This window comes from Hyla sarda, chromosome 3 (assembly GCF_029499605.1).
Source record: "Hyla sarda isolate aHylSar1 chromosome 3, aHylSar1.hap1, whole genome shotgun sequence".
Lineage (NCBI taxonomy): Eukaryota > Metazoa > Chordata > Amphibia > Anura > Hylidae > Hyla > Hyla sarda.
The window spans coordinates 59,125,959-59,152,269 of record NC_079191.1 but is presented as its reverse complement, the minus strand read 5'-3'; positions in this window follow the sequence as shown (position 1 = coordinate 59,152,269).

Below are 26,311 nucleotides of genomic sequence, written 5' to 3'. Positions count from 1 at the left end.
ATCTAAACCTGCAAAGATGTCATAGTTTCTAACAAAAAATAACACATACCCCAAACATTGCAAACACAAAACCCCCAAAAACCTAACAATAGTATTTGTCAACACAGGGGCGGACACAGACAACAGAGGGCCCCTGTGCAAAGAATGTGCCTGCCCCCCACCCCCCCACCACCACCAGCACTGTGCCCCCTCATGTACCTAGACCCCACCGGAGTGCCTCCACTTACCCCGCCCGTGTAGTGTCGCCACTTGCCTTGTCCACCACAGGTGGATGGAACGGCTCCTGAGGTGGGCTCCGGGTGGCCCCTGTCCCTCTCAGTGTGCTGACCAGGCCCCATGAGTACTACCCTGAGTCAGCCTGACCCTTATCTAGCTGGGAGTTAGAGGGCAGTGCTCCCTTTACACTCGCACCCCTTGACTTAGCACGACACCCCTTGGCACCCCCTGGTTCCTTGGCTCCTTAGTAATAGAAGTGACTTACAGGCAGGGCCAGACTGGGACCAAAAATAGGCCCAGGCATTTTAAAATAAACAGCCCATTTTTATAGTGGGGGTCTGACTCATGGGACCCCCACCAATCACCTTGGTTCAAGTGGCTGCCCAGATGTTGGAAAGCTGTAACTCCCATCATGTCTGAAGTGACTACAGCTGATGGAACAGTCAGGAGACTACACAATGATATCAGTGACTACAGCTCTGATGGGACAGTTAGGAAAATACACAATGATATCACTGACCTGAGTGACGTCTTTTCTGTTGTCTTTATTTTTCTTCTTCATCTGGTCCAGACACCAGGATTTCTTCCATCTTCTCTGCAGAGTCTGACACCTGGACATCATTGGTTCCTTAATTTGTCAGTAGATCCTCATCCTCTGTATGATGACAATAATCATTATAACCTTGCCAAATACTGTACCCCCTGAATATAATACTGCCAACCACTGTACCCCCTGAATAATGCCAACCACTGTACCCCTGAATATAATACTGCTAACCACTGTACCCCTGAATATAATACTGCCAAATACTGTACCCCTGAATATAATACTGCCAACCACTGTACTCCATTAATATAATACTGCCAACCACTGTACTCCATTAATATAATACTGCCAACCACTGTACTCCATGAATATAATACTGCCAAACACTGTACCAACCACTGAATCATCCCATACACCCCACGCACTCCATCCTCAGTCTCCTCATCACCCCATATACCCCACACACCACATCCTCAGTCTCCTCATCACCCCATACACCCCACGCACCCCATCCTCAGTCTCCTCATCACCCCATGCACTCCATCCTCAGTCTCCTCATCACCCCACGCACCCCATCCTCAGTCTCATCATCACCACATGCACTCCATCCTCAGTTTCCTCATCACCCCATACACCCCATGCATTCCATCCTCAGTCTCCTCATCACCCCATGCACTCCATCCTCAGTCTCCTCATCACCCCATGCACTCCATCCTCAGTCTCCTCATCACCCCATGCACTCCATCCTCAGTCTCCTCATCACCCCATACACCCCATGCACTCCATCCTCAGTCTCCTCATCACCCCATGCACTCCATCCTCAGTCTCCTCATCACCCCCATACACCCCACGCACTCCATCCTCAGTCTCCTCATCACCCCATATACCTTAAGCACCTCATCATTATTACACAGCTGACACACCCACATCAGGGCTGCCGTCAGAAATTTTGGGGCCCCTTGCACAGGTCAAGGCCCCCTTCAACCCCTCCCCGCCCCCAAGTAATTTTTAGATTGCATATACTTACCAATGCTGTGCCATAGCACAGAATTGATCAGTGTTATTGGCGCTACCTTACTACAGGCTGTTGAAGCTTTCTGCACTAAAAGATGCACAGATCAGACGAGCCGGAGGCAGATAGGTACCCTCCGCTGAGTTGATCGGGACACCACAATTTTGCTGTGGTCCTGATCAGCTCCTCTGGGCTATCTGGCAACCTATTTTCATACTTTTAGATGCTGCAATGAACTTTGATTGTGGCATCTAAAGTGGTTAATGCTGGACATCACCCTGATTGGTGAACTCTGGCATTAGCCACATGTCCCAGCTCTAACCAACCGGTTATGAAGCATAGAACTGGAGGGGGGCAGGACGTACATTTACACCCTGCAACCTTAAAGAAATACACATATACAGCCTCATATGCGTACACAGCCTCTATATACTCATACATAGCGCCAATACACACATGTAGTCATGGCCGTAAATGTTGGCACCCCTGAAATTTTTCTATAAAATTCTCACAGAAAAGGATTGCAGTAACACATGTTTTGCTATACACATGTTTATTCCCTTTGTGTGTATTGGAACTAACCCCCAAAAAAGGGAGGAAAAAAGCAAATTGGACATAATGTCACACTTTAATGTCACAAATTATTGGAACCCTTTCAAAATTGTGGATAAATAAGATTGTTTCAAGCATGTGATGTTCCTTTAAACTCACCTGGGGCAAGTAACAGGTGTGGGCAATATCAAAATCACACCTGAAAGCAGATAAAAAGGAGAGAAGTTCACTTAGTCTTGGCATTGTGTGTCTGTGTGTGCCACACTAAGCATGGACAACAGAAAGAGGAGAAGAGAACTGTCTGAGGACTTGAGAACCAAAATCGTGGAAAAATATCAACAATCTCAAGGTTACAAGTCCATCTCCAGAGATCTAGATTTTCCTTTGTCCACAGTGCGCAACATTATCAAGAAGTTTACAACCCATGGTACTGTAGATAATCTCCCTGGGCATGGATGGAAGAGAAAAATTTATTAAAGGTGTAAACGCAGGATAGTCCGGATGGTGGATAAGCAGCCCCAAACAAGTTCCAAAGATATTCAAGCTGTCCTGCAGGCTCAGGGAGCATCAGAGTCAGCGCGAACTATCAGTCGACATTTAAATGAAATTAAACGCTATGGAGGGGACCCAGGAGGACCCCACTGCTGACACTGAGACATAAAAAAGCAAGACTACATTTTGCCAAAATGAACTTGATTAACCAAAATCCTTCTGGGAAAACGTCTTGTGGACAGATGAGACCAAGATAGAGCTTTTTGGTAAAGCACATCATTCTACTGTTTACCGAAAACGGAATGAGGCCTACAAAGAAAAGAGCACAGTACCTACAGTGACATATGGTGGAGGTCAATGATGTTTTGGGGTTGTTTTGCTGCCTCTGGCACTGGGGGCCTTGAATGTGTACAAGACATCATGAAATCTGAGGATTACCAACGGATTTTGGGTCGCACTGTACAGCCCAGTGTCAGAAAGCTGGGTTTGCGTCCGAGATCTTGGGTCTTCCAGCAGGACAATGACCCCAAACATACGTCAAAAAGCCCCCAGAAATTGAAGGCAACAAAGCGCTGGAGAGTTCTGAAGAGTCCAGATCTAAATATCATTGAACACCTGTGGAGAGATCCTTAAATTACTGTTGGGAAAAGGCACTTCTTCCAATAAGAGACCTGGAGCAGTTTGCAAAGGAAGAGTGGTCCAACACTCCGGCTGTGAGGTGTAAGAAGCTTATTGATGGTTATAGGAAGACACTGATTTCAGTTATTTTTTCCAAAGGGTGTGCGACCAAATATTAAGTTAAGGGTGCCAATAATTTTGTCCAGACCATTTTTGGATTTTGGTGTGACAATATGTCCAATTTGCTTTTTTTCCTCCCTTTTTTGGTTTAGTTCTAATACACACAAAGGGAATAAACATGTGTATAGCAAAACATGTGTTACTGCAATCCTTTTCTGTGAGAAATACTTAAATTTCAGGGGTGCCAACATTTACCATTATGACTGTATATGGCACTGAATACATAATCTGAGACTTTAAAACCTCACTTTTAATACTTCTTCTAAAAACCATATATCAAAAAAGAAAGTGAATAGAACTGTATTTATACATATCTGCATCTATTTCCGGCCACCATCTTAGTAGCCATATTAATACTTGCCGCCTGTTCACACCGACCATATATGCACACTTGCCTGAGTGAACTTCCAATTTTCAACATCAATGTGTTAGTCTTATATACAATCATGTGTTCCATGTCCATCGCAGGAATCCTTGTCAGTTATTTTATGTATTTGCATGTATTCAGAATTAGTAGTGTTAGTTTTGTAGTCACACTCATTATTAGTATATTATTGAGAGTTTTAGCACACTCCAAAACATCAATGCATAAATCCTCTCTCTGGCAGACTACATTCTCAGTCTCTTACTGCATGCTATCAAATGAATGGCATTTAACCCATAGAGTGCATACAACATAACTGTTCTGATGGCGGCCATAACACATACACACACACTACCCCTATATACACACACACATGGCCATCATACACAGCTTCTATATGCACATACACTGCCTCTATATAAACACATGCATCATAAATATATACACTGCCTCTATATACACACACAGCCATCATACACACATACACAGCTGCTATATGCACACACTGCCCCTTTATACACACATGGCCATCATACACATACACAGCTTCTATATGCATATACACTGCCACTATATAGACACACACTGCCATCATACACACATATCAGCCACTATACACAAACACTGCCACTATATAGACACACACGGCCATCATACACACATATACAGCCACTATATACACATACACTGCCACTATATATACACACACTGCCATCATACACACATATACAGCCACTATACACATACACTGCCACTATATAGACACACACTGCCATCATACACACATATACAGCCACTATATACACATACACTGCCACTATATAGACACACACTGCCCCTTTATACATACATGGCCATCATACACAAACACAGCTTCTATATGCATATACACTGCCACTATATAGACACACACTGCCATCCTACACACATGGCCATAAATAAATACACTGCCTCTATATACACACACTGCCCCTGTATACACACATGGCCATCATACACATACACAGCTTCTATATACACATACACAGCTTCTATATAAACATACACAGCTTCTATATACACATATACAGCTTCTATATACACACACTGCCCAATTATACACACACATGGCCATCATACACATACACAGAATCTATATACACATAGACAGCTTCTATATACACATACACAGCTTCTATATAAACATACACAGCTTCTATATACACATAGACAGCCATCATACACACACACTTTGTCCCCATACACACACACACACACACACACACAGCCATCATACACTGCCCCCATACAAGTAAGTACCTGTGTGCAGTGTAGTCTGCTGCTCCGCTCCTCTATTGCAGGCAGTGGGCAGGAAGAGGAGGGACACGTGATCTGACGTCACTGGCCAGCTGCTACTACAGGCCCTGCTGGTAACTGAGAGCCGCGCACAGGCATGTCTCATACCAACTGCAGCCCCTGACATTATAAAGTGACAGAGTGCTCCCCTCCGGACGGCGCTCCCTCTCGCTCCAGCCTCGCTGGCCAGTCTGGGCAACAGACAGGGCAGGGCTGGAACATAAGAAAAAAGAATATGATGTAGTCAGTCAGTGTACAGTAAGACTCCCCCCCCCCCAGCCGTCAGTGAGTGACAGTCACTCACTGACTCGCAAGAAAGAGTGTTGGGGCCAGTCGGGCCTCCCTGAGGGTCCGGGACCCTTACTGGGGTACCGGTTGTACCCCCCTGATGACGGCCCCTGGCCTGTCCGTCTCGCCCGGACGGTTTAAAGGTAAATTACTGCTGTCAGCGGCAGGTCCGGGACCTGTTGCTGCAGCATTTAGTATGAAGTACTGGCAGGGGGCCCTGCAGGGGCCCAGACTGTGACCTGGGCCACTAGGTGGGCCCCCTAACACGCTGGGCCCCTGTGCACGCTATACCCCCGTCAGCTGCAGGAAAGGAACAAAGAGGCAGGTAATTAATATTTATATTGATTACTGATAACAATCAGGCTAGATATAACATCTATACCTGCAGAGATGTCATAGTCTCTACCTTATACATGAAGATATATGTGTTTTTAATAAGTATATCGTCTATAGACAGCTTCTTATATAACACAACTGTGTCTCAGGTACAGAGATTAGGAACATTTATGTTTTCTAATATCTGTTTTTTATTTGTAGTAATCCCTTTTTCAATAGACAGACCGCAGATTTAAGACATAACTGTACTGTAAAGAAAAATCTATAAGTTAATGTAATAAATCACATACTATAACTGATTATTGCCATTTAAAACTATGAAAAATACATTATGTTGATTATAAAACAGAAATATAGAATGGAAACAACCGTCTGTGGCTCAAGCTCGACTGCCCCTTTCTTTGAGTGGCCCCTCAATGTTGTGGAAACGGGTGGAGGACATTGTCTCCATTAGAATGGGTCCCCCTACGATGCTTCGGCTGTTGATCTGAAGTGCATTCTGTGCTTTGGAACCTCGGGGGCAAACTGTATTTCTGTTATTAATTTTTAGTTTAGCAATTCCCGACGCAACATGGTTAACCTCTATCCGAAATTTCTGCACAAAATTGATAACAGACATTCCAAGAAATATTTTGCCAAATAAAAATATATAAAATATTGATGAAATTGATGAATAATAATAATAACAACAAAAATAACAGTTTTTGATTGAAAAACAAAAAAACTAAAATAATTTATAAAATATTTTGCTCCTGCCCCCTTCCCCCAAAAATAAAAAAACATATATTACCCTTAAAATTTATGAATAAAGAAACAAAAAATAACACATACCCCAAACATTGCAAACACAAAACCCCCAAAAACCTAACAATAGTCTCTGTCAACATCATCCTGGGAGGGATAATACACTGCACTGCAATAGAAATATAAATCCCTATCATCTATATCTCAATGGGTTCCATCTTTTCTTTTGTTCTTTTTTCTAATGCGGTTTTATAATCCCTGAGACAAGTAGTTCTGGCCCTAGAGTGTTATATATATTAGCGTCTGTAGCATGTATAAGGGACATGTTATCATACCTGTGTCTTTTTATAGGTGATTGATGCCCGGTGAGAGGGTGAAAGGGACCTATACCCCCGTCAGCTGCAGGAAAGGAACAAAGAGACAGGTAATTAATATTTATATTAATTACTGATAACAATCAGGCTAGATACAACATCTAAACCTGCAAAGATGTCATAGTCTCTAACAAAAAATAACACATACCCCAAACATTGCAAACACAAAACCCCCAAAAACCTAACAATAGTATTTGTCAACACAGGGCGGACACAGACAGCAGAGGGCCCCTGTGCAAAGAATGTGCCTGCCCCCCCCCCCCCCCCACCACCAGCACTGTGCCCCTTCATGTACCTAGACCCCACCGGAGTGCCTCCACTTACCAAGCCCGTGTAGTGTCGCCACTTGCCTTGTCCACCACAGGTGGATGGAACGGCTCCTGAGGTGGGCTCCGGGTGGCCCCTGTCCCTCTCAGTGTGCGGACCAGGCCCCATGAGTACTATCCTGAGTCAGCCTGACCCTTATCTAGCTGGGAGGCAGAGGGCAGTGCTCCCCTTTACACTCGTACCCCTTGACTTAGCACGACACCCCTTGGCACCCCCTGGTTCCTTGGCTCCTTAGTAATAGAAGTGACTTACAGGCAGGGCCAGACTGGGACCAAAAATAGGCCCAGGCATTTTAAAATAAACAGCCCATTTTTATAGTGGGGGTCTGACTCATGGGACCCCCACCAATCACCTTGGTTCAAGTGGCTGCCCAGATGTTGGAAAGCTGCAACTCCCATCATGTCTGAAGTGACTACAGCTGATGGAACAGTCAGGAGACTACACAATGATATCAGTGACTACAGCTCTGATGGGAAAGTTAGGAAAATACACAATGATATCACTGACCTGAGTGACGTCTTTTCTGTTGTCTTTATTTTTCTTCTTCATCTGGTCCAGACACCAGGATTTCTTCCATCTTCTCTGCAGAGTCTGACACCTGGACATCATTGGTTCCTTAATTTGTCAGTAGATCCTCATCCTCTGTATGATGACAATAATCATTATAACCTTGCCAAATACTGTACCCCCTGAATATAATACTGCCAACCACTGTACCCCCTGAATAATGCCAACCACTGTACCCCTGAATATAATACTGCTAACCACTGTACCCCTGAATATAATACTGCCAAATACTGTACCCCTGAATATAATACTGCCAACCACTGTACTCCATTAATATAATACTGCCAACCACTGTACTCCATTAATATAATACTGCCAACCACTGTACTCCATGAATATAATACTGCCAAATACTGTACCAACCACTGAATCATCCCATACACCCCACGCACTCCATCCTCAGTCTCCTCATCACCCCATATACCCCACACACCCCATCCTCAGTCTCCTCATCACCCCATACACCCCACGCACCCCATCCTCAGTCTCCTCATCACCCCATGCACTCCATCCTCAGTCTCCTCATCACCCCACGCACCCCATCCTCAGTCTCATCATCACCACATGCACTCCATCCTCAGTCTCCTCATCACCCCATACACCCCATGCACTCCATCCTCAGTCTCCTCATCACCCCATGCACTCCATCCTCAGTCTCCTCATCACCCCATGCACTCCATCCTCAGTCTCCTCATCATCCCATACACCCCATGCACTCCATCCTCAGTCTCCTCATCACCCCATGCACTCCATCCTCAGTCTCCTCATCACCCCCATACACCCCACACACTCCATCCTCAGTCTCCTCATCACCCCATATACCTTAAGCACCTCATCATTATTACACAGCTGACACACCCACATCAGGGCTGCCGTCAGAAATGTTGGGGCCCCTTACACAGGTCAAGGCCTCCTTCAACCCCTCCCCGCCCCCAAGTAATTTTTAGATTGCATATACTTATCAATGCTGTGCCATAGCACAGAATTGATCAGTGTTATTGGCGCTACCTTACTACAGGCTGTTGAAGCTTTCTGCACTAAAAGATGCACAGATCAGACGAGCCGGAGGCAGATAGGTACCCTCCGCTGAGTTGATCGGGACACCACAATTTTGCTGTGGTCCTGATCAGCTCCTCTGGGCTATCTGGCAACCTATTTTCATACTTTTAGATGCTGCAATGAACTTTGATTGTGGCATCTAATGTGGTTAATGCTGGACATCACCCTGATTGGTGAACTCTGGCATTAGCCACATGTCCCAGCTCTAACCAACCGGTTATGAAGCACAGAGCTGGAGGGGGGCAGGACGTACATTTACACCCTGCAACCTTAAGGAAATACACATATACAGCCTCATATGCGTACACAGCCTCTATATACTCATACACAGCGCCAATACACACATATAGTCATGGCCGTAAATGTTGGCACCCCTGAAATTTTTCTATAAAATTCTCACAGAACAGGATTGCAGTAACACATGTTTTGCTATACACATGTTTATTCCCTTTGTGTGTATTGGAACTAACCCCCAAAAAAGGGAGGAAAAAAGCAAATTGGACATAATGTCATACTTTAATGTCACAAATTATTGGAACCCTTTCAAAATTGTGGATAAATAAGATTGTTTCAAGCATGTGATGTTCCTTTAAACTCACCTGGGGCAAGTAACAGGTGTGGGCAATATCAAAATCACACCTGAAAGCAGATAAAAAGGAGAGAAGTTCACTTAGTCTTTGCATTGTGTGTCTGTGTGTGCCACACTAAGCATGGACAACAGAAAGAGGAGAAGAACTGTCTGAGGACTTGAGAACCAAAATCGTGGAAAAATATCAACAATCTCAAGGTTACAAGTCCATCTCCAGAGATCTAGATTTTCCTTTGTCCACAGTGCGCAACATTATCAAGAAGTTTACAACCCATGGCACTGTAGATAATCTCCCTGGGCATGGATGGAAGAGAAAAATTTATTAAAGGTGTAAACGCAGGATAGTCCGGATGGTGGATAAGCAGACCCAAACAAGTTCCAAAGATATTCAAGCTGTCCTGCAGGCTCAGGGAGCATCAGAGTCAGCGCGAACTATCAGTCGACATTTAAATGAAATGAAACGCTATGGAGGGGACCCAGGAGGACCCCACTGCTGACACTGAGACATAAAAAAGCAAGACTACATTTTGCCAAAATGAACTTGATTAACCAAAATCCTTCTGGGAAAACGTCTTGTGGACAGATGAGACCAAGATAGAGCTTTTTGGTAAAGCACATCATTCTACTGTTTACCGAAAACGGAATGAGGCCTACAAAGAAAAGAGCACAGTACCTACAGTGACATATGGTGGAGGTCAATGATGTTTTGGGGTTGTTTTGCTGCCTCTGGCACTGGGGGCCTTGAATGTGTACAAGACATCATGAAATCTGAGGATTACCAACAGATTTTGGGTCGCACTGTACAGCCCAGTGTCAGAAAGCTGGGTCTGCGTCCGAGATCTTGGGTCTTCCAGCAGGACAATGACCCCAAACATACGTCAAAAAGCCCCCAGAAATTGATGGCAACAAAGCGCTGGAGAGTTCTGAAGTGGCCAGCAATGAGTCCAGATCTAAATATCATTGAACACCTGTGGAGAGATCCTTAAATTACTGTTGGGAAAAGGCGCCTCTTCCAATAAGAGACCTGGAGCAGTTTGCAAAGGAAGAGTGGTCCAACACTCCGGCTGTGAGGTGTAAGAAGCTTATTGATGGTTATAGGAAGACACTGATTTCAGTTATTTTTTCCAAAGGGTGTGCGACCAAATATTAAGTTAAGGGTGCCAATAATTTTGTCCAGACCATTTTTGGAGTTTGGTGTGACATTATGTCCAATTTGCTTTTTTTCCTCCCTTTTTTGGTTTAGTTCTAATACACACAAAGGGAATAAACATGTGTATAGCAAAACATGTGTTACTGCAATCCTTTTCTGTGAGAAATACTTATTTTTCTTGAAAAATTTCAGGGGTGCCAACATTTACCATTATGACTGTATATGGCACTGAATACATAATCTGAGACTTTAAAACCTCACTTTTAATACTTCTTCTAAAAACCATATATCAAAAAAGAAAGTGAATAGAACTGTATTTATATATATCTGCATCTATTTCCGGCCACCATCTTAGTAGCCATATTAATACTTGCCGCCTGTTCACACCGACCATATATGCACACTTGCCTGAGTGAACTTCCAATTTTCAACATCAATGTGTTAGTCTTATATACAATCATGTGTTCCATGTCCATCGCAGGAATCCTTGTCAGTTATTTTATGTATTTGCATGTATTCAGAATTAGTAGTGTTAGTTTTGTAGTCACACTCATTATTAGTATATTATTGAGAGTTTTAGCACACTCCAAAACATCAATGCATAAATCCTCTCTCTGGCAGACTACATTCTCAGTCTCTTACTGCATGCTATCAAATGAATGGCATTTAACCCATAGAGTGCATACAACATAACTGTTCTGATGGCGGCCATAACACATACACACACACTACCCCTATATACACACACACATGGCCATCATACACAGCTTCTATATGCACATACACTGCCTCTATATACACACATGCATCATAAATATATACACTGCCTCTATATACACACACAGCCATCATACACACATACACAGCTGCTATATGCACACACTGCCCCTTTATACACACATGGCCATCATACACATACACAGCTTCTATATGCATATACACTGCCACTATATAGACACACACTGCCATCATACACACATATCAGCCACTATACACAAACACTGCCACTATATAGACACACACGGCCATCATACACACATATACAGCCACTATATACACATACACTGCCACTATATATACACACACTGCCATCATACACACATATACAGCCACTATACACATACACTGCCACTATATAGACACACACTGCCATCATACACACATATACAGCCACTATATACACATACACTGCCACTATATAGACACACACTGCCCCTTTATACATACATGGCCATCATACACAAACACAGCTTCTATATGCATATACACTGCCACTATATAGACACACACTGCCATCATACACACATGGCCATAAATAAATACACTGCCTCTATATACACACACTGCCCCTGTATACACACATGGCCATCATACACATACACAGCTTCTATATACACATACACAGCTTCTATATAAACATACACAGCTTCTATATACACATATACAGCTTCTATATACACACACTGCCCAATTATACACACACATGGCCATCATACACATACACAGCTTCTATATACACATAGACAGCTTCTATATACACATACACAGCTTCTATATAAACATACACAGCTTCTATATACACATAGACAGCCATCATACACACACACTTTGTCCCCATATACACACACACACACACACACATACACAGCCATCAAACACTGCCCCCATACAAGTAAGTACCTGTGTGCAGTGTAGTCTGCTGCTCCGCTCCTCTATTGCAGGCAGTGGGAAGGAAGAGGAGGAACACGTGATCTGACGTCACTGGCCAGCTGCTACTACAGGACCTGCTGGTAACTGAGAGCCGCGCACAGGCATGTCTCATACCAACTGCAGCCCCTGACATTATAAAGTGACAGAGTGCTGCCCTCCGGACGGCGCTCCCTCTCGCTCCAGCCTCGCTGGCCAGTCTGGGCAACAGACAGGGCAGGGCTGGAACATAAGAAAAAAGAATATGATGTAGTCAGTCAGTGTACAGTAAGACTCCCCCCCCCCCCAGCCGTCAGTGAGTGACAGTCACTTACTGACTCGCAAGAAAGAGTGTTGGGGCCAGTTGGGCCTCCCTGAGGGTCCGGGCCCCTTACTGGGGTACCGGTTGTACCCCCCTGATGACGGCCCCTGGCCTGTCCGTCTCGCCCGGCCGGTTTAAAGGTAAATTACTGCTGTCAGCGGCAGGTCCGGGACCTGTTGCTGCAGCATTTAGTATGAAGTACTGGCAGGGGGCCCTGCAGGGGCCCAGACTGTGACCTGGGCCACTAGGTGGGCCCCCTAACACGCTGGGCCCCTGTGCAGCCGAACCGGCTGAACAAGTGATATGTCCGCCCCTGTGTCAACATCATCCTGGGAGGGATAATACACTGCACTACAATAGAAATAAAAATCCCTATCATCTATATCTCAATGGGTTCCATCTTTTCTTTTGTTCTTTTTTCTAATGCGGTTTTATAATCCCTGAGACAAGTAGTTCTGGCCCTAGAGTGTTATATATTAGCGTCTGTAGCATGTATAAGGGACATGTTATCATACCTGTGTCTTTTTATAGGTGAATAATGCCCGGTGAGAGGGTGAAAGGGACCTATACCCCCGTCAGCTGCAGGAAAGGAACAAAGAGACAGGTAATTAATATTTATATTAATTACTGATAACAATCAGGCTAGATACAACATCTAAACCTGCAAAGATGTCATAGTCTCTACCTTATACATGAAGATATATGTGTTTTTAATAAGTACATCGTCTACAGACAGCTTCTTATATAACACAACCATGTCTCAGGTACAGAGATTAGGAACATTTATGATTTCTAATATCTGTTTTTATTTGTAGTAATCCCTTTTTCAATAGACTGACCGCAGATTTAAGACATAACTGTACTGTAAAGAAAAATCTATAAGTTAATGTAATAAATCACATACTATAACTGATTATTGCCATTTAAAACTATGAAAAATACATTATGTTGATTATAAAACAGAAATACAGAATGGAGACAACCATCTGTGGCTCAAGCTCGACTGCCCATTTCTTTGAGTGGCCCCTCAATGTTCTGGAAACGGGTGGAGGACATTGTCTCCATTAGAATGGGTCCCCCTACGATGCTTCGGCTGTTGATCTGAAGTGCATTCTCTGCTTTGGAATCTCGGGGGCAAACTGTATTTCTGTTATTAATTTTTAGTTTAGCAATTCCCACCGCAACATGGTTAACCTCTATCCTAAATTTCTGCACAAAATTGATAAAAGACATTCCAAGAAATATTTTGCCAAATAAAAATATATAAAATATTGATGATGTTGATGAATAATAATAACAACAAAAATAACAGTTTTTGATTAAAAAACAAATAAACAATAATAATTTATAAAATATTTTGCTCCTGCCCCCTTCCCCAAAAATAAAAAAACAAATATTACCCTTAAAATTTATGAATAAAGAAACAAAAAATAACACATACCCCAAACATTGCAAACACAAAACCCCAAAAAACCTAACAATAGTGTCTGTCAACATCATCCTGGGAGGGATAATACACTGCACGACAATAGAAATAAAAATCCCTATCATCTATATCTCAATGGGTTCCATCTTTTCTTTTGTTCTTTTTTCTAATGCAGTTTTATAATCCCTGAGACAAGTAGTTCTGGCCCTAGAGTGTTATATATATTAGCGTCTGTAGCATGTATAAGGGACATGTTATCATACCTGTGTCTTTTTATAGGTGATTGATGCCCGGTGAGAAGGTGAAAGTGACCTATACCCCCGTCAGCTGCAGGAAAGGAACCAAGAGACAGGTAATTAATATTTATATTAATTACTGATAACAATCAGGCTAGATATAACATCTAGACCTGCAGAGATATCATAGTCTCTACCTTATACATGAAGATATATGTGTTTTTAATAAGTATATCGTCTATAGACAGCTTCTTATATAACACAACTGTTTCTCAGGTACAGAGATTGGGAACATTTATGATTTCTAATATCTGTTTTTTATTTGTAGTAATCCCTTTTTCAATAGACAGACCGCAGATTTAAGACATAACTGTACTGTAAAGAAAAATCTATAAGTTAATGTAATAAATCACATACTATAACTGATTATTGCCATTTAAAACTATGAAAAATACATTATGTTGATTATAAAACAGAAATACAGAATGGAGACAACCGTCTGTGGCTCAAGCTCGACTGCCCCTTTCTTTGAGTGGCCCCTCAATGTTGTGGAAACGGGTGGAGGACATTGTCTCCATTAGAATGGGTCCCCCTACGATGCTTCGGCTGTTGATCTGAAGTGCATTCTGTGCTTTGGAACCTCGGGGGCAAACTGTATTTCTGTTATTAATTTTTAGTTTAGAAATTCCCACCGCAACATGGTTAACCTCTATCCTAAATTTCTGCACAAAATTGATAAAAGACATTCCAAGAAATATTTTGCCAAATAAAAATATATAAAATATTGATGAAGTTGATGAATAATAATAACAACAAAAATAACAGTTTTTGATTAAAAAACAAATAAACAATAATAATTTATAAAATATTTTGCTCCTGCCCCCTTCCCCAAAAATAAAAAAACATATATTACCCTTAAAATGTATGAATAAAGAAACAAAAAATAACACATACCCCAAACATTGCAAACACAAAACCCCCCAAAACCTAACAATAGTATCTGTCAACACAGGGGCGGACACAGACAGCAGAGGGCCCCTATGCAAAGAATGTGCCTGGCCCCCCCCCACCACCAGCACTGTGCCCCCTCATGTACCTAGACCCCACCGGAGTGCCTCCACTTACCCCGCCCGTGTAGTGTCGCCACTTGCCTTGTCCACCACAGGTGGATGGAACGGCTCCTGAGGTGGGCTCCGGGTGGCCCCTGTCCCTCTCAGTGTGCGGACCAGGCCCCATGAGTACTCCCCTGAGTCAGCCTGACCCTTATCTAGCTGGCAGGCAGAGGGCAGTGCTCCCCTTTACACTCGCACCCCTTGACTTAGTACGACACCCCTTGGCACCCCCTGGTTCCTTGGCTCCTTAGTAATAGAAGTGACTTACAGGCAGGGCCAGACTGGGACCAAAAATAGGCCCAGGCATTTTAAAATAAACAGCCCATTTTTATAGTGGGGGTCTGACTCATGGGACCCCCACCAATAACCTTGGTTCAAGTGGCTGCCCAGATGTTGGAAAGCTGCAACTCCCATCATGTCTGAAGTGACTACAGCTGATGGGACAGTCAGGAGACTACACAATGATATCAGTGACTACAGCTCTGATGGGACAGTTAGGAAAATACACAATGATATCACTGACCTGAGTGACGTCTTTTCTGTTGTCTTTATTTTTCTTCTTCATCTGGTCCAGACACCAGGATTTCTTCCATCTTCTCTGCAGAGTCTGACACCTGGACATCATTGGTTCCTTAATTTGTCAGTAGATCCTCATCCTCTGTATGATGACAATAATCATTATAACCTTGCCAAATACTGTACCCCCTGAATAAAATACTGCCAACCACTGTACCCCCTGAATAATGCCAACCACTGTACCCCTGAATATAATACTGCTAACCACTGTACCCCTGAATATAATACTGCCAAATACTGTACCCCTGAATATAATACTGCCAACCACTGTACTCCATTAATATAATACTGCCAACCACTGTACTCCATTAATATAATACTGCCAACCACTGTACTCCATGAATATAATACTGCCAAATACTGTACCAACCACTGAATCATCCCATACACCCCACGCACTCCATCCTCAGTCTCCTCATCACCCCATATACCCCACACACCCCATCCTCAGTCTCCTCATCACCCCATACACCCCACGCACCCCATCCTCAGTCTCCTCATCACCCCATGCACTCCATCCTCAGTCTCCTCATCACCCCACGCACCCCATCCTCAGTCTCATCATCACCAAATGCACTCCATCCTCAGTCTCCTCATCACCCCATACACCCCATGCACTCCATCCTCAGTCTCCTCATCACCCCATGCACTCCATCCTCAGTCTCCTCATCACCCCATGCACTCCATCCTCAGTCTCCTCATCACCCCATACACCCCATGCACTCCATCCTCAGTCTCCTCATCACCCCATGCACTCCATCCTCAGTCTCCTCATCACCCCCATACACCCCACGCACTCCATCCTCAGTCTCCTCATCACCCCATATACCTTAAGCACCTCATCATTATTACACAGCTGACACACCCACATCAGGGCTGCCGTCAGAAATGTTGGGGCCCCTTACACAGGTCAAGGCCTCCTTCAACCCCTCCCCGCCCCCAAGTAATTTTTAGATTGCATATACTTATCAATGCTGTGCCATAGCACAGAATTGATCAGTGTTATTGGCGCTACCTTACTACAGGCTGTTGAAGCTTTCTGCACTAAAAGATGCACAGATCAGACGAGCCGGAGGCAGATAGGTACCCTCCGCTGAGTTGATCGGGACACCACAATTTTGCTGTGGTCCTGATCAGCTCCTCTGGGCTATCTGGCAACCTATTTTCATACTTTTAGATGCTGCAATGAACTTTGATTGTGGCATCTAATGTGGTTAATGCTGGACATCACCCTGATTGGTGAACTCTGGCATTAGCCACATGTCCTAGCTCTAACCAACCGGTTATGAAGCATAGAACTGGAGGGGGGCAGGACGTACATTTACACCCTGCAACCTTAAGGAAATGCACATATACAGCCTCATATGCGTACACAGCCTCTATATACTCATACACAGCGCCAATACACACATATAGTCATGGCCGTAAATGTTGGCACCCCTGAAATTTTTCTATAAAATTCTCACAGAACAGGATTGCAGTAACACATGTTTTGCTATACACATGTTTATTCCCTTTGTGTGTATTGGAACTAACCCCCAAAAAAGGGAGGAAAAAAGCAAATTGGACATAATGTCATACTCTAATGTCACAAATTATTGGAACCCTTTCAAAATTGTGGATAAATAAGATTTTTTCAAGCATGTGATGTTCCTTTAAACTCACCTGGGGCAAGTAACAGGTGTGGGCAATATCAAAATCACACCTGAAAGCAGATAAAAAGGAGAGAAGTTCACTTAGTCTTTGCATTGTGTGTCTGTGTGTGCCACACTAAGCATGGACAACAGAAAGAGGAGAAGAACTGTCTGAGGACTTGAGAACCAAAATCGTGGAAAAATATCAACAATCTCAAGGTTACAAGTCCATCTCCAGAGATCTAGATTTTCCTTTGTCCACAGTGCGCAACATTATCAAGAAGTTTACAACCCATGGCACTGTAGATAATCTCCCTGGGCATGGATGGAAGAGAAAAATTAATTAAAGGTGTAAACGCAGGATAGTCCGGATGGTGGATAAGCAGCCCCAAACAAGTTCCAAAGATATTCAAGCTGTCCTGCAGGCTCAGGGAGCATCAGAGTCAGCGTGAACTATCAGTCGACATTTAAATGAAATGAAACGCTATGGAGGGGAGCCAGGAGGACCCCACTGCTGACACTGAGACATAAAAAAGCAAGACTACATTTTGCCAAAATGAACTTGATTAACCAAAATCCTTCTGGGAAAACGTCTTGTGGACAGATGAGACCAAGATAGAGCTTTTTGGTAAAGCACATCATTCTACTGTTTACCGAAAACGGAATGAGGCCTACAAAGAAAAGAGCACAGTACCTACAGTGACCTATGGTGGAGGTCAATGATGTTTTGGGGTTGTTTTGCTGCCTCTGGCACTGGGGGGCCTTGAATGTGTACAAGACATCATGAAATCTGAGGATTACCAACAGATTTTGGGTCGCACTGTACAGCCCAGTGTCAGAAAGCTGGGTTTGCGTCCGAGATCTTGGGTCTTCCAGCAGGACAATGACCCCAAACATACGTCAAAAAGCCCCCAGAAATTGATGGCAACAAAGCGCTGGAGAGTTCTGAAGTGGCCAGCAATGAGTCCAGATCTAAATATCATTGAACACCTGTGGAGAGATCCTTAAATTACTCTTGGGAAAAGGCGCCTCTTCCAATAAGAGACCTGGAGCAGTTTGCAAAGGAAGAGTGGTCCAACACTCCGGCTGTGAGGTGTAAGAAGCTTATTGATGATTATAGGAAGACACTGATTTCAGTTATTTTTTCCAAAGGGTGTGCGACCAAATATTAAGTTAAGGGTGCCAATAATTTTGTCCAGACCATTTTTGGAGTTTGGTGTGACATTATGTCCAATTTGCTTTTTTTCCTCCCTTTTTTGGTTTAGTTCTAATACACACAAAGGGAATAAACATGTGTATAGCAAAACATGTGTTACTGCAATCCTTTTCTGTGAGAAATACTTATTTTTCTTGAAAAATTTCAGGGGTGCCAACATTTACCATTATGACTGTATATGGCACTGAATACATAATCTGAGACTTTAAAACCTCACTTTTAATACTTCTTCTAAAAACCATATATCAAAAAAGAAAGTGAATAGAACTGTATTTATACATATCTGCATCTATTTCCGGCCACCATCTTAGTAGCCATATTAATACTTGCCACCTGTTCACACCGACCATATATGCACACTTGCCTGAGTGAACTTCCAATTTTCAACATCAATGTGTTAGTCTTATATACAATCATGTGTTCCATGTCCATCGCAGGAATCCTTGTCAGTTATTTTATGTATTTGCATGTATTCAGAATTAGTAGTGTTAGTTTTGTAGTCACACTCATTATTAGTATATTATTGAGAGTTTTAGCACACTCCAAAACATCAATGCATAAATCCTCTCTCTGGCAGACTACATTCTCAGTCTCTTACTGCATGCTATCAAATGAATGGCATTTAACCCATAGAGTGCATACAACATAACTGTTCTGATGGCGGCCATAACACATACACACACACTACCCCTATATACACACACACATGGCCATCATACACAGCTTCTATATGCACATACACTGCCTCTATATACACACATGCATCATAAATATATACACTGCCTCTATATACACACGCAGCCATCATACACACATACACAGCTGCTATATGCACACACTGCCCCTTTATACACACATGGCCATCATACACATACACAGCTTCTATATGCATATACACTGCCACTATATAGACACACACTGCCATCATACACACATATCAGCCACTATACACAAACACTGCCACTATATAGACACACACTGCCATCATACACACATATACAGCCACTATATACACATACACTGCCACTATATAGACACACACTGCCATCATACACACATATACAGCCACTATATACACATACACTGCCACTATATATACACACACTGCCATCATACACACATATACAGCCACTATACACATACACTGCCAGTATATAGACACACACTGCCATCATACACACATATACAGCCACCATATACACATACACTGCCACTATATAGACACACACTGCCCCTTTATACATACATGGCCATCATACACAAACACAGCTTCTATATGCATATACACTGCCACTATATAGACACACACTGCCATCATACACACATGGCCATAAATAAATACACTGCCTCTATATACACACACTGCCCCTGTATACACACATGGCCATCATACACATACACAGCTTCTATATACACATACACAGCTTCTATATAAACATACACAGCTTCTATATACACATGTACAGCTTCTATATACACACACTGCCCAATTATACACACACATGGCCATCATACACATACACAGCTTCTATATACACATAGACAGCTTCTATATACACATACACAGCTTCTATATAAACATACACAGCTTCTATATACACATAGACAGCCATCATACACACACACTTTGTCCCCATATACACACACACACAAACACACACACACATACACAGCCATCATACACTGCCCCCATACAAGTAAGTACCTGTGTGCAGTGTAGTCTGCTGCTCCGCTCCTCTATTGCAGGCAGTGGGCAGGAAGAGGAGGAACACGTGATCTGACCAGCTGCTACTACAGGCCCTGCTGGTAACTGAGAGCCGCGCACAGGCATGTCTCATACCAACTGCAGCCCCTGACATTATAAAGTGACAGAGTGCTGCCCTCCGGACGGCGCTCCCTCTCGCTCCAGCCTCGCTAGCCAGTCTGGGCAACAGACAGGGCAGGGCTGGAACATAAGAAAAAAGAATATGATGTAGTCAGTCAGTGTACAGTAAGACTCCCCCCCCCCCAGCCGTCAGTGAGTGACAGTCACTCACTGACTCGCAAGAAAGAGTGTTGGGGCCAGTTGGGCCTCCCTGAGGGTCCGGGCCCCTTACTGGGGTACCGGTTGTACCCCCCTGATGACGGCCCCTGGCCTGTCCGTCTCGCCCGGCCGGTTTAAAGGTAAATTACTGCTGTCAGCGGCAGGTCCGGGACCTGTTGCTGCAGCATTTAGTATGAAGTACTGGCAGGGGGCCCTGCAGGGGCCCAGACTGTGACCTGGGCCACTAGGTGGGCCCCCTAACACGCTGGGCCCCTGTGCAGCCGAACCGGCTGAACAAGTGATATGTCCGCCCCTGTGTCAACATCATTCTGGGAGGGATAATACACTGCACTACAATAGAAATAAAAATCCCTATCATCTATATCTCAATGGGTTCCATCTTTTCTTTTGTTCTTTTTTCTAATGCGGTTTTATAATCCCTGAGACAAGTAGTTCTGGCCCTAGAGTGTTATATATTAGCATCTGTAGCATGTATAAGGGACATGTTATCATACCTGTGTCTTTTTATAGGTGAATAATGCCCGGTGAGAGTGTGAAAGGGACCTATACCCCCGTCAGCTGCAGGAAAGGAACAAAGAGACAGGTAATTAATATTTATATTAATTACTGATAACAATCAGGCTAGATACAACATCTAAACCTGCAAAGATGTCATAGTCTCTACCTTATACATGAAGATATATGTGTTTTTAATAAGTACATCGTCTACAGACAGCTTCTTATATAACACAACCATGTCTCAGGTACAGAGATTAGGAACATTTATGATTTCTAATATCTGTTTTTTATTTGTAGTAATCCCTTTTTCAATAGACTGACCGCAGATTTAAGACATAACTGTACTGTAAAGAAAAATCTATAAGTTAATGTAATGAATCACATACTATAACTGATTATTGCCATTTAAAACTATGAAAAATACATTATGTTGATTATAAAACAGAAATACAGAATGGAGACAACCATCTGTGGCTCAAGCTCGACTGCCCATTTCTTTGAGTGGCCCCTCAATGTTCTGGAAACGGGTGGAGGACATTGTCTCCATTAGAATGGGTCCCCCTACGATGCTTCGGCTGTTGATCTGAAGTGCATTCTGTGCTTTGGAATCTCGGGGGCAAACTGTATTTCTGTTATTAATTTTTAGTTTAGCAATTCCCACCGCAACATGGTTAACCTCTATCCTAAATTTCTGCACAAAATTGATAAAAGACAACACTCCCCCAGTAGTAGCACCCCCATCATCCACTAGCAACACCACCAATACCCCCCTCCCGTGGTAATAGCATCAGCTAACGGATGTTGAGGGGTGTTACTGCGGTTGTGGTATTATATTCAGGGGGTGCACTGTATGGCAACGTTATATTCAGAGGGCGCAGTTTGTGGTAGTATTATATTCAGAGGGCGCAGTGGGTGGTAGTATTATATTCAGAGGGCACAGTTTGTGGTAGTATTATATTCAGAGGGCGCAGTTTGTAGTAGTATTATTAGAGATGAGCGAACTTACAGTAAATTCGATTCGTCACAAACTTCTCGGCTCGGCAGTTGATGATTTATCCTGCATAAATTAGTTCAGCCTTCAGGTGCTCCAGTGGGCTGGAAAAGGTGGATACAGTCCTAGGAAAGAGTCTCCTAGGACTGTATCCACCTTTTCCAGCCCACCCTAGCACCTGAAAGCTGAACTAATTTATGCAGGAACTGCATCAACTGCCGAGCCGAGAAGTTTGTGACGAGTTGAATTTACTGTAGTTCGCTCATCTCTAAGTATTATATTCAGAGGGCGCAGGGGGTGGTAGTATTATATTCAGAGTGTACAGTATGTGTTGGTATTATATTCAGAGGGTACAGTATGTGGTAGTATTATATTCAGTGGGTACAGTGTGTGGCTGTATTATATTCAGGGGTACAGTATGTGGCAGATTTATATTCAGAGGGTACAGTATCTGTTGGCATTATATTCAGAATGTACAGTGTGTGGTAGTATTATATTCAGTGGGTATGGTGTATGGAAGGTTTATAATCAAAGAGTATAGGGTACAGTAGTATTATATTTAGAGGATACAGTGTCTGGCAGGTTTATAATAATAATTGTTTTCATATAGAGGATGAGAATGTGCTGACATAGTGAGGAGACGTCTGGGCGTCACATTCTACAGACAGAAGTTTTAGCTGGACCAGGCTACCATCTGAATTAGATAAGGGAAGACTATAGAGAAGACGTCACCTGTAGTCACTGATATCATTGTTCATTCTCCTCTCTATGTCCTATCAGACCTGTAGTCCCTTGTCAGTTCTACAGTTAGGTCAGTGAAACTACAACTCCCAGCATAACCTCACCACTGCTTAAAGGGGTACTCTACTGGAAAACATTTTTTTTTATCAACTGGTGCTACAAAGTTAAACAGATTTGTAAATTACTTCTATTTAAAAATCTTAATCCTTCCAGTACTTATTAGCTGCTGTATAAGCGATTCACAGGAAGTTATTTTCTTTTTTAATTTATTTTCTGTCTGACCACAGTGCTCTGTGCTGACACCTCTGTCCATGTCAAGAACTGTCCATAGTAGGAGCAAATCCCCATAGCAAACCTCTCCTGCTCTGGACAGTTCCTGACATGGACAGAGGTGTCAACAAATAGCACTGTGGTCAGACTGGAAATAACTACACAACTTCCTGTGGAGCATACACCAGCTTATAAATACTGTAAGTATTAAGATTTTAAATAGAAGTAATTTAAAAATCTGTTTAACTTTCTGGCACCAGTTGATATAAAAGTAAATGTTTTCCAGTGGAGTACCCCTTTAAGTAATTCTGGGAGCAGTATATTTAAATGATGAAAACTTCTTTAACCCTTTCCCATTCTGTGGCAACTGGTATATCTGATTATTATACTGGAATTTCTCACAATGCGCTACAACAGTGGTGTCTGTCACAACAGGCTAAAAACTTACTGGGGGGAGGAGGGAGGTATGGGGGTGACACCATTTTCTACCGCACCGGGTGACACCAACCCTAGCAACGCCACTGTATACATACATACATATTCATAGATTCACTTGCTCATATATATATATATACACATATACATAGATTCACTTGCTCACACACATATATATATATATATATATATATATATATATATATATATATATACACATACACACACACACATACACACACATACATACATACACATATACATAGATTCACTTGCTCACATATATAGGCACATACATAGAGATAGACACACACACAAACACACATATATATGCACCTCACACTGACATACAGTCACTCACATATATACACAGTCAGTTACACTAAGGCCCCAGCCATCCCTCTCTGCACAGGCACATACATAGAGATACACACAAATACATACACACAAATATATATATACATACACACACACACTGACATACAATCACTCACATATACACACACACACTTAGACACAATCACTCACATATATTTACAGTCACTTACAGTAAGGGCTGCATAGACTGAATTTTGTGTCTGGACATGCAGTGGGCTGGGCTTCTCTCTGCCTCCGCTGCTCCTGTCTCCTCCGTGTGGAGAGAAGCAGAGAAATGGCAGATAATGACAGGGTGAGTGGCGCCCCTTGCTGCAGGGAGGGCAGAGCACCCTCCATTAAACCACATACATATCTCCCCAGCAATGGATCCTTTTTACTTCACCTGTCACCCTGCAGCTCTTTTTGTGAGGGCACTAGAGGGGCAGGTGAGGAAAAGAGCAGGGGCTCCAGCCCCCTTTCACTCCTATGTGTGCACGTCCCTGCACCCACACATTGCTTTGTGTCCACATATGGAGTCAGGGGTGGACTGACAACACTTGGGGCCCCCAGACCAAAAAAAGGAAGGGCCCACTGCCTCCTCAGTCTTCTACCACGTCCCTTTTCCACCCAAATCTCCCACATAATAAACTAAAATGTATTTATGTAAGAAACACTTTAACGTAGGCAAATTTCCATGACCAATAATACTGGTATACAAGGAGTAAATATATACCACTGATCTGCAGCATCCTCTTTCCTTTTCTTCTCTGTCTGGATCAGACCACCATGTCAATCTCTTACCATCTGCAGGGCAAACATGTCAGACTCTACATTTTTTCAGTGTCCACCCATCTATAGGCCCACAAACTGTAATAATCCCCTTCAGGTAGATAGGTAGCCACGTAAATAAGTAACTAGGTAGGCGGATCAGGAATCCAGATATGTAGGTAGGTGACTAGCCAGGTAGGTAGGTAGGGGGCTAGCAAGGTAGTTAGGCAGCCATGTATGAAGGCCAGACATGTACATAGTTAGGTAGCCAGGTATGTAGGTAGTTAGATAGCCTGGTATGTAGGTAAGTATTTAGGCATACATATAAAGTTAGGTAGCCCCCCCCCTTCCCTGTTGGTATAGACAGCAGAATTACCCCCCCCCCTCTTCCTTGTAGGTATAGGCAGCAGAGTTAACCCCCCTTCCCTGTAGGCATAGGCGGTAGAGTTAACCCCCCTTCCCCATAGGTTTAGGCAGCAGAGTTAACCCTCCCCCCCTGTAGGTATAGGAACAGAGTAGACCCCTCCCCCTTTCCCCATAGGTATAGTCAGCAGTTAACCCCCCCCCTTTCCTCATAGGTATAGGCAGCAGTTAACCTCCCTTTCCCCATAGGAATAGACAGCAGTTAGCCCCCCCTTTCCCATAGATATAGGCATCAGTTAACAACCCCCCCTTTCCCCATAGATATAGGCAGCAGTCAACCCGCCCTTTCCCCATAGGTATAGGTAGCAGTTAACACCTCCCCCCCCTTTCCCCATAGGTATAGGCAGCAGTTAACCCCCCCCCCCCCCGCTTTCCACATAGGTATAAGTAGCAGTTAACCCCTCTTTCCCCATAGGTATTGGCAGAAGTTCATTCGCCCCCCCCCCCCCTTTCCCCATAAGTATAAGCAGCAGTTAAGACCCCCCATTTCCAGATGGGTATAGGCAGCAGTTAAAATCCCCACCCCTTTCCCCATATCGTTAAGCCCCCTAACCCTTTGCCCATATAGGCAGCAATTAAACCCCCACCCTTTCCCCTACGATGGTTAAGAAAAAATGATGCTCACCTGATATCCCACGCAGCGATCTCCTCAGCAGCAGGGCCCATGTCTTCTCTCCTTCACAGTGCAGGCACCGATGAGTGACGTCATCGGCGCCTCTACTGCATGTTGCATGGGGGGGGGGGGGGGCGGAGGTCACGTCTCCTCCGTGTGTAGGCCGCAGATACAGCTCGCACAGAGGAGATGCGTTCTGTTGTATGTGCGTGC